We start from the raw sequence: 12,714 nt of genomic DNA, 5'->3' as shown, positions 1-12,714 counted from the left end.
GGCCTATGATGAAAAGAACACCTTGCCTACTGTGAAGCATGGTGGAGGGTCAATCATGCTTTGGGGCTGTTTTGCTTCTGCAGGTACAGGGAAGCTTCAGCGTGTGCAAGGTACCATGAATTCTCTTCAGTACCAGGAGATATTGGATGGAAACGTGATGCAGTCCGTCACACACCTGAGGCTTGGGAGACGTTGGACCTTTCAACAGGACAATGATCCCAAGCATACCTCCAAGTCCACTAGAGCATGGTTGCAGAGGAAAGGCTGGAACATTTTGGAGTGGCCATCGCAGTCACCAGACTTAAATCCGATTGAGAACCTCTGGTGGGACTTAAAGAAAGCAGTTGCAGTGCGCAAGCCTAAGAATGTGACTGAACTGGAGGCCTTTGCCCATGAAGAATGGGCGAAGATACCCGTAGATCGCTGCAAGACACTTGTGTCAAGCTATGCTTCACGTTTAAAAGCTGTTATAACTGTAAAAGGATGCTGTACTAAGTACTAAGATTGAATGTCACTTGGGGGTTGAATAAAACTGATAATGCTGTGAGCACAGAAAAGACATTTGTGGTTATTTCATTATAACTGTTATGTTATATTTGTCTGACCTACAAGTGCCTCTTTAATGTAAATGTAAGCAAGATGACTGAATGATCAAAAGCAATGTCAAACTGGCCAAAACACTCAATTTCAGTGGGGGTTGAATAATTTTGGACACAACTGTATGTCAGGTATCTCCTGGTATGAAACAGCTGGAACACAGAAATACATAGTATATATATAGAAGTATGAAAACCAAAAAACCAAAACACATCCAAAGTTCACCAGGCCTCCCTCTACAGTAGTCAGTGGATACTACTATTACCTTCTCAATAGTGAGATTAACAGGCCAACTTCTCAAATGTAGGGACTTCCTGGATAGCCACCCCAGGTGAAACAGGGTCCACAGTACCAAATGATTCTGAGGATATATATAGAAAAATAGTGATACATATAAAAATCGTGGGCATCAGGTCACCCTGAAAACAAAACACACATAGAGTGGGTATATTACCATAAATGAAGATCAAGAAGACTTCTGTCGACTTGAAATAGGATCAGGTCCTTGATGCTTTTCCAAGATACATGTGGGGGTGGGGAGCCAGGTAGTCACAATACATGGATTCCAAACACATAAACTGTGTATATAGCATATAACAGGCTATGCAGGTCTGAGTTTTTATACCCAATAAAGGGTTTCCAAAAATTACTCAAAATGAGAAGATTATTGCTCCATATACTATGTATATAGCATGTAACAGGCTAGACAGGCCTGAGTATTTATACCCAATAAAGGGTTTCCAAAAATTACTCAAAATGAGAGGGTTATTGCGGTTTCATGAGGATATGGCTATGTCACAGCACAACACATGGATAGGATAGCATATATATATATATGTAGATCGTCCTCAAAAGAGGATTTACAAAAAATTCCCCGAGTATACAGGGTAATTTAGGCCCATATAGCATGCCCTTTTAATACCATAAATGCTCTATAGATCTCAACAGCCGTAAGCTGAAATAACTTGCCACCGGTGGAAGATAAATTTCCCTGAAAGATTGCCGTTTGCGAACCGCTGCAATAGTAGCCTTATGGTAGTTTTCAGAGGGTCAAGGGCCTTCCTAGCAGAGAGCTGTGACACCGCCGTTCCTTCCCGCCTCGTGGGCGCCGCACCCAGTGAAGACGCCGAGCGTAGTGACGTCAATACGTTGACGCGTTTCGTCCGCCAATCACCGCAGACTTCGTCAGAACTGGGAGGGGACTTCAGTACTTCACCTTATATGGTGCTCTAATTGCATACCAAAGAGTCTCCACCTCGCCATCTTGTGTTGAAAGAGTATCACTACATTGGAATGATCCAAAGTGAATTAAAACACATATATAAATTTAAATTTAAAATGGTTGCTGGATATAGAAGGAAGGAGCCTAAATGTTAACAGTCAGATCATCTTCAAAAAAAGGAATTAATGGTAAAGAGGAGATCAATATTAGCACAATACTTATTCTAAAGAGGAGAACATCAAGGCCAAATCTCGTTACCTCAGCTTCAATATCAATCCAATTATTATAAAGATTTATTTTTATTATCTAGGGGAAATAGGATCAAGTACAGGGTTAAGTTCATGTTTTGTCCAAATATGCCCATATTCAATTCACATAAAAGATACCACAGTATAGATTATAGCTTGGGATATATAGGGGGTTCCAAGAGACTCATTTAAAAAAAAAACCAAAGTTAAGTTCTGTATTGAGTCCGTATGGGGCAAGTGCTCCCAGGGTATAGATCCAGAATTTTTCCTTTTGTAGGAGGACTTTATCAAAGTCACCCCGACGAGCTGAAATATTTAGCAGAAAGATCCCTTTTACTTTTAGACCATCTGTTTTGCCCCCATGAATTTCTTTGAAGTGTTGAGCCAATGGGTTTTCTTTTTCTCCCTTTCTAGCATTTCTATTTTCATTTCTGATATCTCTCAGATGTTCACCAATCCTCGTCCTAAGATTTCTTTTAGTTTTACCTATATACATCTTCTTGCAAGGGCATTCTATCATATACACTATTTTGCTACTTGAGCAATTAATGAAGCTTCGTATTTGGAATGTCTTAGAGTTATCATTATTAAAGAACTGATTAGACTTATGCACAAATGGACAAATCTGACAGTGGCCACAGGGGAACATTCCATATACCCCAGTCCTCCTCGTTAACCAGTTTCTTTGTGGTGCCCTCTGGAATTCTGATTGTACTAGTATATCATTTAGATTCCGGGTTCGTTTTGCTACCATTTGGGGGCTCTCTCCTACTACTTTGGCTATCTGCGGATTTTGAGTTAATAAGTACCAATGGGAGTCCAGGGCCTTCTTAACTTCACCCCATTGTTGTCCAAATTTAGTTATAAATCTTACCGGTTGGTTTTCAAGGTTCTCAGCTAACTTTAGTTTTGGTTTATTTATCAGTTCCTCTCGTTTTACCGAGGGCTCTTCTTTAGGTTCTATGTGAATAGCCTCTCTCTCTGAACCTCTTATATAGCTGAATAGATTCATATCTATACTCAAGATCTTCTGTACAGTTTCTTTTTATTCTCTGAAATTGACCAATAGGGATTCCTTGTTTTAAACTCCTTGGATGATAGCTATTAGCATGGAGAAGTGTATTAGCTGCTGTTTCCTTTCTAAATGTTTTAGTGACCAATTTATTTCCGTAGATAGAGATTGACAAATCCAAAAAAGTTATCACCTCTCTATCTACTGTATAAGTAAGTTTGATGTTTCTATCATTCTCGTTCAGGAATTCCATAAACCTTTTAAGCTCATCAATACTACCATCCCAGACCATCAGGACATCATCAATATATCGCAACCAGGTTATTGCGTATTGGTTATAGGGAGTAGAGGGATATACTAGCTCCTCTTCCCATAGACCTAGATGCAGACATGCAAATGCCGGGGCCCAAGGAGCTCCCATGGAGGTACCACATATTTGCTGGTAAAAGGAACCCAAAAACTGAAAACAGTTATGGGTCAGCATAAAATCCAACAAGTCCAGTATAAATTCATTTTGAGCCTCCATTTCAGGAAAATGTGTCTCCAGAAAGTGGGCCACAGCTTTTTGTCCCCAGGTATGTGGGATAGAGGTGTCTAATGATTCCACATCAATGCCGACCAGGAGTGCACCTTTTGGTACTTTTACATTTAAGATCTTTTTAAGTACATCTCCCGTGTCTTTTACATAAGATCTGAGTTCAAAAACCAGATCCTTGATTAAATCGTCTACAAATTTGCCTATTGGTTCCAAAGGGCCACCAATGGCCGATACTATAGGGCGTCCCGGTGGTTGAGAGGGGTTTTTGTGTATTTTCGGAATTACATAGAAGGTGGGAATATTGTATACATCGACTGTCAACATATCGCATTCCCGTTTGGTTAATAAATTTGCTTCATGTGCCAATCCCACTTTTTTATTTAAATCGACCACGAGTTTTGGGAACGGGTTATTATGTAGTTTACGATATGTATCCTGACTCTTCAACTGTCGAAGTACCTCCTTCTCATATTCCACACTCTCCAGTAATACTACATTTCCCCCTTTATCACTCTTTTTGATCACAATATTTTTAGCATTCTTAAGTTCCCTAAGGGCTATTCTTTCACCCCTAGTGAGATTATCAAAGTTCCTCATTGTCCAGTCTATTTTCCCCAGGTCATCGTGTACTAGATCTAAAAAAGTACTTAACCATTTGTTTTCCCTAATATTGGGCATTCTTCTAGAAGGAGTTTTAAGTCTAGTGTGTCTTTTCCACTTATTAGAGACATCCTCCTCCCCAAGCTCACTTTCTGTAGGAGTCTCCTCAGAGAGACTAATAAGATCTCTCAGTGCCTGTTGTTCCCTCTCTGAGTTGAGATCGTAGGGATTTTGTCCTTCTCTAGATAAATATGGAATTCTCAGAAGGATCTTTTAACTCAAAATCCGCAGATAGCCAAAGTAGTAGGAGAGAGCCCCCAAATGGTAGCAAAACGAACCCGGAATCTAAATGATATACTAGTACAATCAGAATTCCAGAGGGCACCACAAAGAAACTGGTTAACGAGGAGGACTGGGGTATATGGAATGTTCCCCTGTGGCCACTGTCAGATTTGTCCATTTGTGCATAAGTCTAATCAGTTCTTTAATAATGATAACTCTAAGACATTCCAAATACGAAGCTTCATTAATTGCTCAAGTAGCAAAATAGTGTATATGATAGAATGCCCTTGCAAGAAGATGTATATAGGTAAAACTAAAAGAAATCTTAGGACGAGGATTGGTGAACATCTGAGAGATATCAGAAATGAAAATAGAAATGCTAGAAAGGGAGAAAAAGAAAACCCATTGGCTCAACACTTCAAAGAAATTCATGGGGGCAAAACAGATGGTCTAAAAGTAAAAGGGATCTTTCTGCTAAATATTTCAGCTCGTCGGGGTGACTTTGATAAAGTCCTCCTACAAAAGGAAAAATTCTGGATCTATACCCTGGGAGCACTTGCCCCATACGGACTCAATACAGAACTTAACTTTGGTTTTTTTTTTAAATGAGTCTCTTGGAACCCCCTATATATCCCAAGCTATAATCTATACTGTGGTATCTTTTATGTGAATTGAATATGGGCATATTTGGACAAAACATGAACTTAACCCTGTACTTGATCCTATTTCCCCTAGATAATAAAAATAAATCTTTATAATAATTGGATTGATATTGAAGCTGAGGTAACGAGATTTGGCCTTGATGTTCTCCTCTTTAGAATAAGTATTGTGCTAATATTGATCTCCTCTTTACCATTAATTCCTTTTTTTGAAGATGATCTGACTGTTAACATTTAGGCTCCTTCCTTCTATATCCAGCAACCATTTTAAATTTAAATTTATATATGTGTTTTAATTCACTTTGGATCATTCCAATGTAGTGATACTCTTTCAACACAAGATGGCGAGGTGGAGACTCTTTGGTATGCAATTAGAGCACCATATAAGGCGAAGTACTGAAGTCCCCTCCCAGTTCTGACGAAGTCTGCGGTGATTGGCGGACGAAACGCGTCAACGTATTGACGTCACTACGCTCGGCGTCTTCACTGGGTGCGGCGCCCACGAGGCGGGAAGGAACGGCGGTGTCACAGCTCTCTGCTAGGAAGGTCCTTGACCCTCTGAAAACTACCATAAGGCTACTATTGCAGCGGTTCGCAAACGGCAATCTTTCAGGGAAATTTATCTTCCACCGGTGGCAAGTTATTTCAGCTTACGGCTGTTGAGATCTATAGAGCATTTATGGTATTAAAAGGGCATGCTATATGGGCCTAAATTACCCTGTATACTCGGGGAATTTTTTGTAAATCCTCTTTTGAGGACGATCTACATATATATATATATGCTATCCTATCCATGTGTTGTGCTGTGACATAGCCATATCCTCATGAAACCGCAATAACCCTCTCATTTTGAGTAATTTTTGGAAACCCTTTATTGGGTATAAATACTCAGGCCTGTCTAGCCTGTTACATGCTATATACATAGTATATGGAGCAATAATCTTCTCATTTTGAGTAATTTTTGGAAACCCTTTATTGGGTATAAAAACTCAGACCTGCATAGCCTGTTATATGCTATATACACAGTTTATGTGTTTGGAATCCATGTATTGTGACTACCTGGCTCCCCACCCCCACATGTATCTTGGAAAAGCATCAAGGACCTGATCCTATTTCAAGTCGACAGAAGTCTTCTTGATCTTCATTTATGGTAATATACCCACTCTATGTGTGTTTTGTTTTCAGGGTGACCTGATGCCCACGATTTTTATATGTATCACTATTTTTCTATATATATCCTCAGAATCATTTGGTACTGTGGACCCTGTTTCACCTGGGGTGGCTATCCAGGAAGTCCCTACATTTGAGAAGTTGGCCTGTTAATCTCACTATTGAGAAGGTAATAGTAGTATCCACTGACTACTGTAGAGGGAGGCCTGGTGAACTTTGGATGTGTTTTGGTTTTTTGGTTTTCATACTTCTATATATATACTATGTATTTCTGTGTTCCAGCTGTTTCATACCAGGAGATACCTGACATATATTGGGAACACATTTGCTGAATACATGGTTCATTTGAATACAAGACGAAAACCCATGGAAACCCAGGATAACTATATCACCATTATATAACTCTGCCTTATGGTACTCTATTTGCTAAGATGACCCGAAACTGAAGACGCCTAGTGCTTTTTAACATGATTTTATTTATTTTTTTCATATGTACACCGTGCTCATGTTTAACCTCCTTATGATCTATGTGATCAAATAAAGTATTGTTTGGAATATTTTTGAACTCATATTACTCCGCGTGGATCACCTAGTAACCTTCTTTTTCCAGGTAGGGGTGTTCTTGTCACACTACCATTTTGCTTAGTATGTACCTTTGGGTTTATGGATCCACACTTATACAAGTGAGTCGGAGATAAGTCAATGACACCAGCTATACGTGTCATTCTGGGTGGCCTGTTTGTGTTCTATTGTTGTGAGACTCCCAGAACATCTTTGGCTAGAAATGCATACCCCTACCATAGACAGACTTTCCGTGGATCAATACCTCTTAAAACTAGAAAAGGCGGTAAAGGAGATCCATGTGTTTGCAGCAGTACACATGGGTAAGATGCAAAAGAAAGCAAAGGCGTATTTTGACAAAGGGATTCGAGAATGTACTTGGGCAGTAGGAGATAGAGTCATGTTCTTAGAACTCCGTCCTCTGGACAACTGCTTAAGCCAAAAATGGAAAGGGCCATTTCCCATTATTGACAAATTAAGTCCTTCAGTATATAAAATCAGAATAGATGAGGGCAAAAAGACAAGAGATAAATGGGTTCATGTGAACCAACTGAAGCTATTCCATGGAGTCAAGGACATCAACTAAAATGTTGCGTTTTCTTTCCTTTTAGAGCCATGAAGTCGATATGGATTATTCTCATGCTCCTTCTGTTCAGACTTACCATGGAAGAGGAGAATGGACCACTTATTAGCGTAATCGTTGATGAAAATCCAGTCCACTGTCAAGAGGGGGAATCCGTGTTGCTGCCAGTGGCAATTAAGGGGACTGAGGGGAAACAAGTGTCCTGGTGGAGTCCCATCAATAATCACCTAGTCTGGGTCAATGGCGTTGCTGGGAATGTTATGGACTACCGGGATAGGATAATGGGTTTTCTTAATGGTTCACTGTTGATTCGAGATAAACGGTTAAGTGATGCTGGAGAGTGGAAATACTCCTTTGTCATTTCAGTCCCTTTGTCCAGCAACACTCAACTATCCACTCTTCAATATGTCCCAGGAAAAGTTACCTTGTATGTGTCCCCAAAGGCCAAAACCCCTGCTTTTACAACCTTGACAAAAAGCTCAGCTGCAATCCCTTTTTCCTCAGAACTAACATCCTTGGACTGCCCATCACTGCAAGAGGGACCACCTAGTGGCCTAACTGCGACATCAATCCCCGGAACACTTTAATAATGTTAAGTTCATTCATGTGCCCGTTGTCCTTAATTTGTCCAAGTGGAACATGGCCGAATTCGGCTCATGTGCCCGGACAAATGTGTCACTATTTTATTCTTCCTTGCTGGTAGATTTGATTGCCTCCCATGCCAGCCGAACTCAGGATCCTTTTGCAGAACCAAACATCCCTCCCCAAAGGGGCATTTTCCGATCGAGAAAGTTAAATGGCTTGGACAGTCTAATTGGGTCCATCCCGGGACTTTTTGGATCGGGTATGTCAATTTGGAACCGAGCCGATTTAGCTGCGATTCGCAGACATATTGGTAATTTTGAACAGAAAGAGGGTCGGCAAGTGCTGAAACCAGTTCTGCAGGGTACTAAGGGGCTGGCAGAGGAAGAAAGGTTTACAGTTTATAATATGAATGACATTGCCCAGTTGTTTGAACGGACTCAGCAGAAAATCAACGAAATCATAACAATAAATAATCAAAGGGCCAGGGAGAACAATATGGGCAAGGAGGTAATATGCACTGCATATGGGAACTTTGTTTTAACGAAAGTCACCAATGTTATAAGAGACATCCAAGTTGGCAAAATCCCTGACATTTTAAGAGATAAAGATCTTACCCAATGGTACTGTACTCACACTAATATTAGTGGAGGAATGAATGTACATCCAGGAGATAGATGCAAACCTTTGCCAGTCTCCACAATTAGGAATCTAGGGTTAGTGACATCACACCCAAATAGAGGTCCGTTGGATTGCCTGAAGAGCCAGTCACCGTGTGCCTACCGTGACCTCCTATACATATCCTTCACCATGTCGCTGCCAGTGTTCCATCCTCAAGATGACTACTTCGACAAGATGGCGTCGGTACACTCCCTTGGGTACCTCGAGAATGACGTGTACAAAGAAAGGTTGTACCTCCCTGAAATGCTCATTCACGTCCAAGAGGGATGGAAAGCACCTCACACTGCCTGCTGCACTGTCAAAGAGAATAGGTACCTATGTCATTGTGATGTGTTTGAAATCGACACTCCGGTCTGTGGTCTAAGCAATGACCAGGATCCCACAACAGAAGAATCCAGGGAGCCTCATTTGCAAACAAAAAAGAATGGTTTGTGAAAAGAAATTCACAGGAAAGCGGCTACACTAACAGAATGCGCATGACCGGAAGTGACGTATCTGACGTATGACGTCAACGCGTTTCGCCGATGGGCGTATCTCACTCAGCTTCGTCAGGACCAATTTTTGGGAAATCCCCTCTATGGGATAGAACCTACATGGTTATGACATATGTCTTTACATTTATTACATGTGACACTGTATACCTATGGTATAATTTTTGTGTACACCTCCTTTGGGAAGTGTTAACCTATGTGCCAGTGCGGCAAAGACTTTAGACATTTTTGTCATTGTCTTGGCAGCACATTTATTCAGACCGGTCTTGGTGATTTTATATGGTTTTAGGTCTGTGTGTATATTGTCTCATACTGAGGTGATGGTAACCAGGGCGACTGCCCATATGTCAAATATTTATATGTAATAAAGCATAATTTTTGGAATTTTTTCTGAGTATCACATTCTGTTCATAGTGTAGCCGCTTTCCTGTGAATTTCTTTTCACAAACCCTTCTTTTTTGTATGCCTCTTTGGGCTACTGAATGGAAGCCATATTTTGGGTGATACAGTAATTTATTTTGCAACCTCTAAATTAACTATCTTTAGTCAAGCCTCATTTGCAAAGCCCACGCCAAGCCAACCAAGAAACTAGTCCCAGTGAGATGGAAGCCAACTGCCCGGTGAAGTTGACGAAATGGAGAGCACCAAGAACAAAGGTCACCTACAACATGGATGGACTGTATTGTGTTGTTACCAATCATAAGACATTCCTCTATGGGGGTCAGTCATGTCCAATACCCTATCCAAATTTTTGCTTCGTTCCACACGAGTACACTATTATTGGGGAAACCGTAGTAACTCCAATACCACAGCTGAATAAAGATTATGTTGTAGATAGTGCCCCCGATGTCCCAGATCCTACACCAGGGGTGGGCAAACTTTTTGACTTGAGGGCCGCAATGGGTTCATATATTGGACCCGGGGGCCGGACCAAGAGTAGATAAATTATGTGTATGTGTCATCCATAGTAAGTATAGTAATATTCCCCCATAGTAAGCATAGTAATTAATCCCCCATATAGTAATTCACCCCCCATAGTAATTCATCCCCCCTATAGTAATTCATCCCCCATATAGTAATTCATCCCCCATAGTAATTCATCCCCCATATAGTAATTCATCCCCCATAGTAATTCATCCCCCATATAGTAATTCATCCCCCATAGTAATTCATCCCCCATATAGTAATTCATCCCCCATAGTAATTCATCCCCCATATAGTAATTCATCCCCCATATAGTAATTCATCCCCCATAGTAATTCATCCCCCATATAGTAATTCATCCCCCATAGTAATTCATCCCCCATATAGTAATTCATCCCCCATATAGTAATTCATCCCCCATATAGTAATTCATCCCCCATAGTAATTCATCCCCCATATAGTAATTCATCCCCCCTATAGTAATTCATCCCCCATAGTAATTCATCCCCCCTATAGTAATTCATCCCCCATATAGTAATTCATCCCCCATAGTAATTCATCCCCCATAGTAATTCATCCCCCATAGTAACTCATCCCCCATAGTAATTCATCCCCCATAGTAACTCATCTCCCATAGTAATTCATCCCCCATAGTAACTCATCCCTCATAGTAATTCATCCCCCATATAGTAATTCATCCCCCATAGTAATTCATCCCCCATATAGTAATTCATCCCCCATATAGTAATTCATCCCCTATAGTAATTCATTCCCCATATTAAGTCCCCAAGTCCCCCCTGTGTCAATTCACTTACCTTTGCTCCGCGCGTTCCTCTCGCCGTGTCCCGCGCTGTTCCGGTGTAGCATGAAAATCTGTCTCCTATGAGGATCTGTCCCCCTCGACGTATCTGCGCATGTGCCAGTTTCAGGCATTAGCAGCCGATCGGCGATCTCCGGCACATGCGCAGATACGTCGAGGGGGACAGATCCTCATAGAAGACAGATTTTCATGCTACACCGGTCTTCAGGGCGGACTGTGAGGGGAGCATAGCTCCGCGGGCCAGATTAAAAGGTCCGCCGGGCCGTATACGGCCCGCGGGCCGTAGTTTGCCCATTGCTGTCCTACACCATACATACCCCATTTTGATATTATAATTGATAAACTGTCAGTAAATCTTCACAATCTACTTGCAAGGAAGGATACACATATAATACAAATTAGTAACAATATGGTAAAGACAGGAAAACAGTTAAATGAACTTTTACATGATGGGGATTTTAGCTTAGTTACCACTAGGACCTGGGTGGAGATAGGAATAAAAGGTCTCCTTGTGTTACAGGGTGGGTTACTGTTCATCATGATGGTTATGGTAATATATCTGAGTAGACTTTTAAGATGGCAGAGGGAGAAACTCAAATTGCTAATGGAGATTAGACATAAACAGTTACTTGAATAGCGTGAGTGTGGCCTAGCCTTACTGGCCACAAGGGGGGATCTGTTGACTTATGAGGGGTTTATGTATAATCTTCATCAGCAACTGTAAATAGATATTTTCTAACTATATGTTAACCAAGTTGCAAAGCTGGAAATATCAGAGCTTGGTTTGATAGCGGTGTGTTGTACATAGACATTGAAACAAGTGATCAAGTTGTAGAGATAGCTTTGTATTGTATTGGAGGAATGTTTGGTGTGTAAACATGTGCATGCCACAAGGAATGTTCTATTATGTGAGAGGGGGCAACCACTAAATTAACTACCTTATCTCAGACTTTATGGGGCCCACATAATGATCTAGACCAGGCCATTTAAATCTCTTTGTTTGTATGAGGGCCACTTCAAAGTACCCTCTCTTTAGATATGCAATGGTGATGGCTATCTGGGGAATGTAGTTTTACCAGGCTATGACCTAAGGTTCCCTCCAAACTCTCAATAATGGAGGGAATTTTGATGAGAGAGCCTGAATCCAGACGCCTCGGTGCCATGACCTGGCATATGTAATTTTATCACTAAAAGGGGAGGCTCTGGGATGGGGCTGAGTTATGTAAGCGATATGGGATGGGGAAACTGTCCAATCCTGGATGAGATGCGTCAGATATGGAAGATGGATTGGATAGTTCTGCCAATCAGGATGGCCCCATGCAAGTCTATGGGAGATAAGTGTATATCAGGGTAGGTTTTGGAGGAAGACAAGAGAGAAGATACACCGATCCTGGGGGCCCCCATGCTACACCATTTGTAAATATCAGATCGCTTCTCGGCCTTTTGGCTAAGATCAAGTGTAGTATCGACCTTGCCTTTAGGGGTGTCCCTGCTTCCAGCTAGGACGTTGAGAACCACTTGTATCTATCCCAGCCATTTGGTCTGTGTGGGGTACCCTCTACTCGGCCTGGTAGGATCATCGATTAAATTCGGCTTCACCTGCTTGCTGCTATTGGGTTTGAGGCTTAGCCCCCACACAGAACGAGTTTGTGATCTTCCCCCCCCTTGTTCACTCTGCGTTACTACCTCCGGGCAGTAGACGCTCAATAGCCTTTTCAAAGGCTAAGCAAGAGTGAAGCCGCCG

General features: G+C 41.4%; 1 long non-coding RNA gene and 1 pseudogene across 1 annotated transcript; both read left to right on the top strand.

Moving 5' to 3' along the window:
* Window positions 1-6,442: 6,442 nt before the first annotated feature.
* On the top strand, window positions 6,443-6,885 carry LOC149441909 (uncharacterized). Its single transcript, XR_016307279.1, has 2 exons — window positions 6,443-6,497; window positions 6,611-6,885. It is a non-coding gene; the product is annotated as an uncharacterized LOC149441909 (long non-coding RNA).
* A 5,512-nt stretch (window positions 6,886-12,397) lies between these two features.
* LOC149441908 (U2 spliceosomal RNA) lies at window positions 12,398-12,490 on the top strand (annotated as a pseudogene).
* The last annotated feature ends 224 nt before the right edge of the window (window positions 12,491-12,714 follow it).

This window comes from Staurois parvus, unplaced genomic scaffold (genome assembly GCF_062004578.1).
Source record: "Staurois parvus isolate SC_StPar_1 unplaced genomic scaffold, SC_StPar_1.0 ptg000937l, whole genome shotgun sequence".
Classification (NCBI taxonomy): Eukaryota; Metazoa; Chordata; class Amphibia; order Anura; family Ranidae; genus Staurois; species Staurois parvus.
The sequence above is the reverse complement of the archived record's forward strand: the minus strand, read 5'-3'. Positions and strand labels throughout refer to the sequence as shown.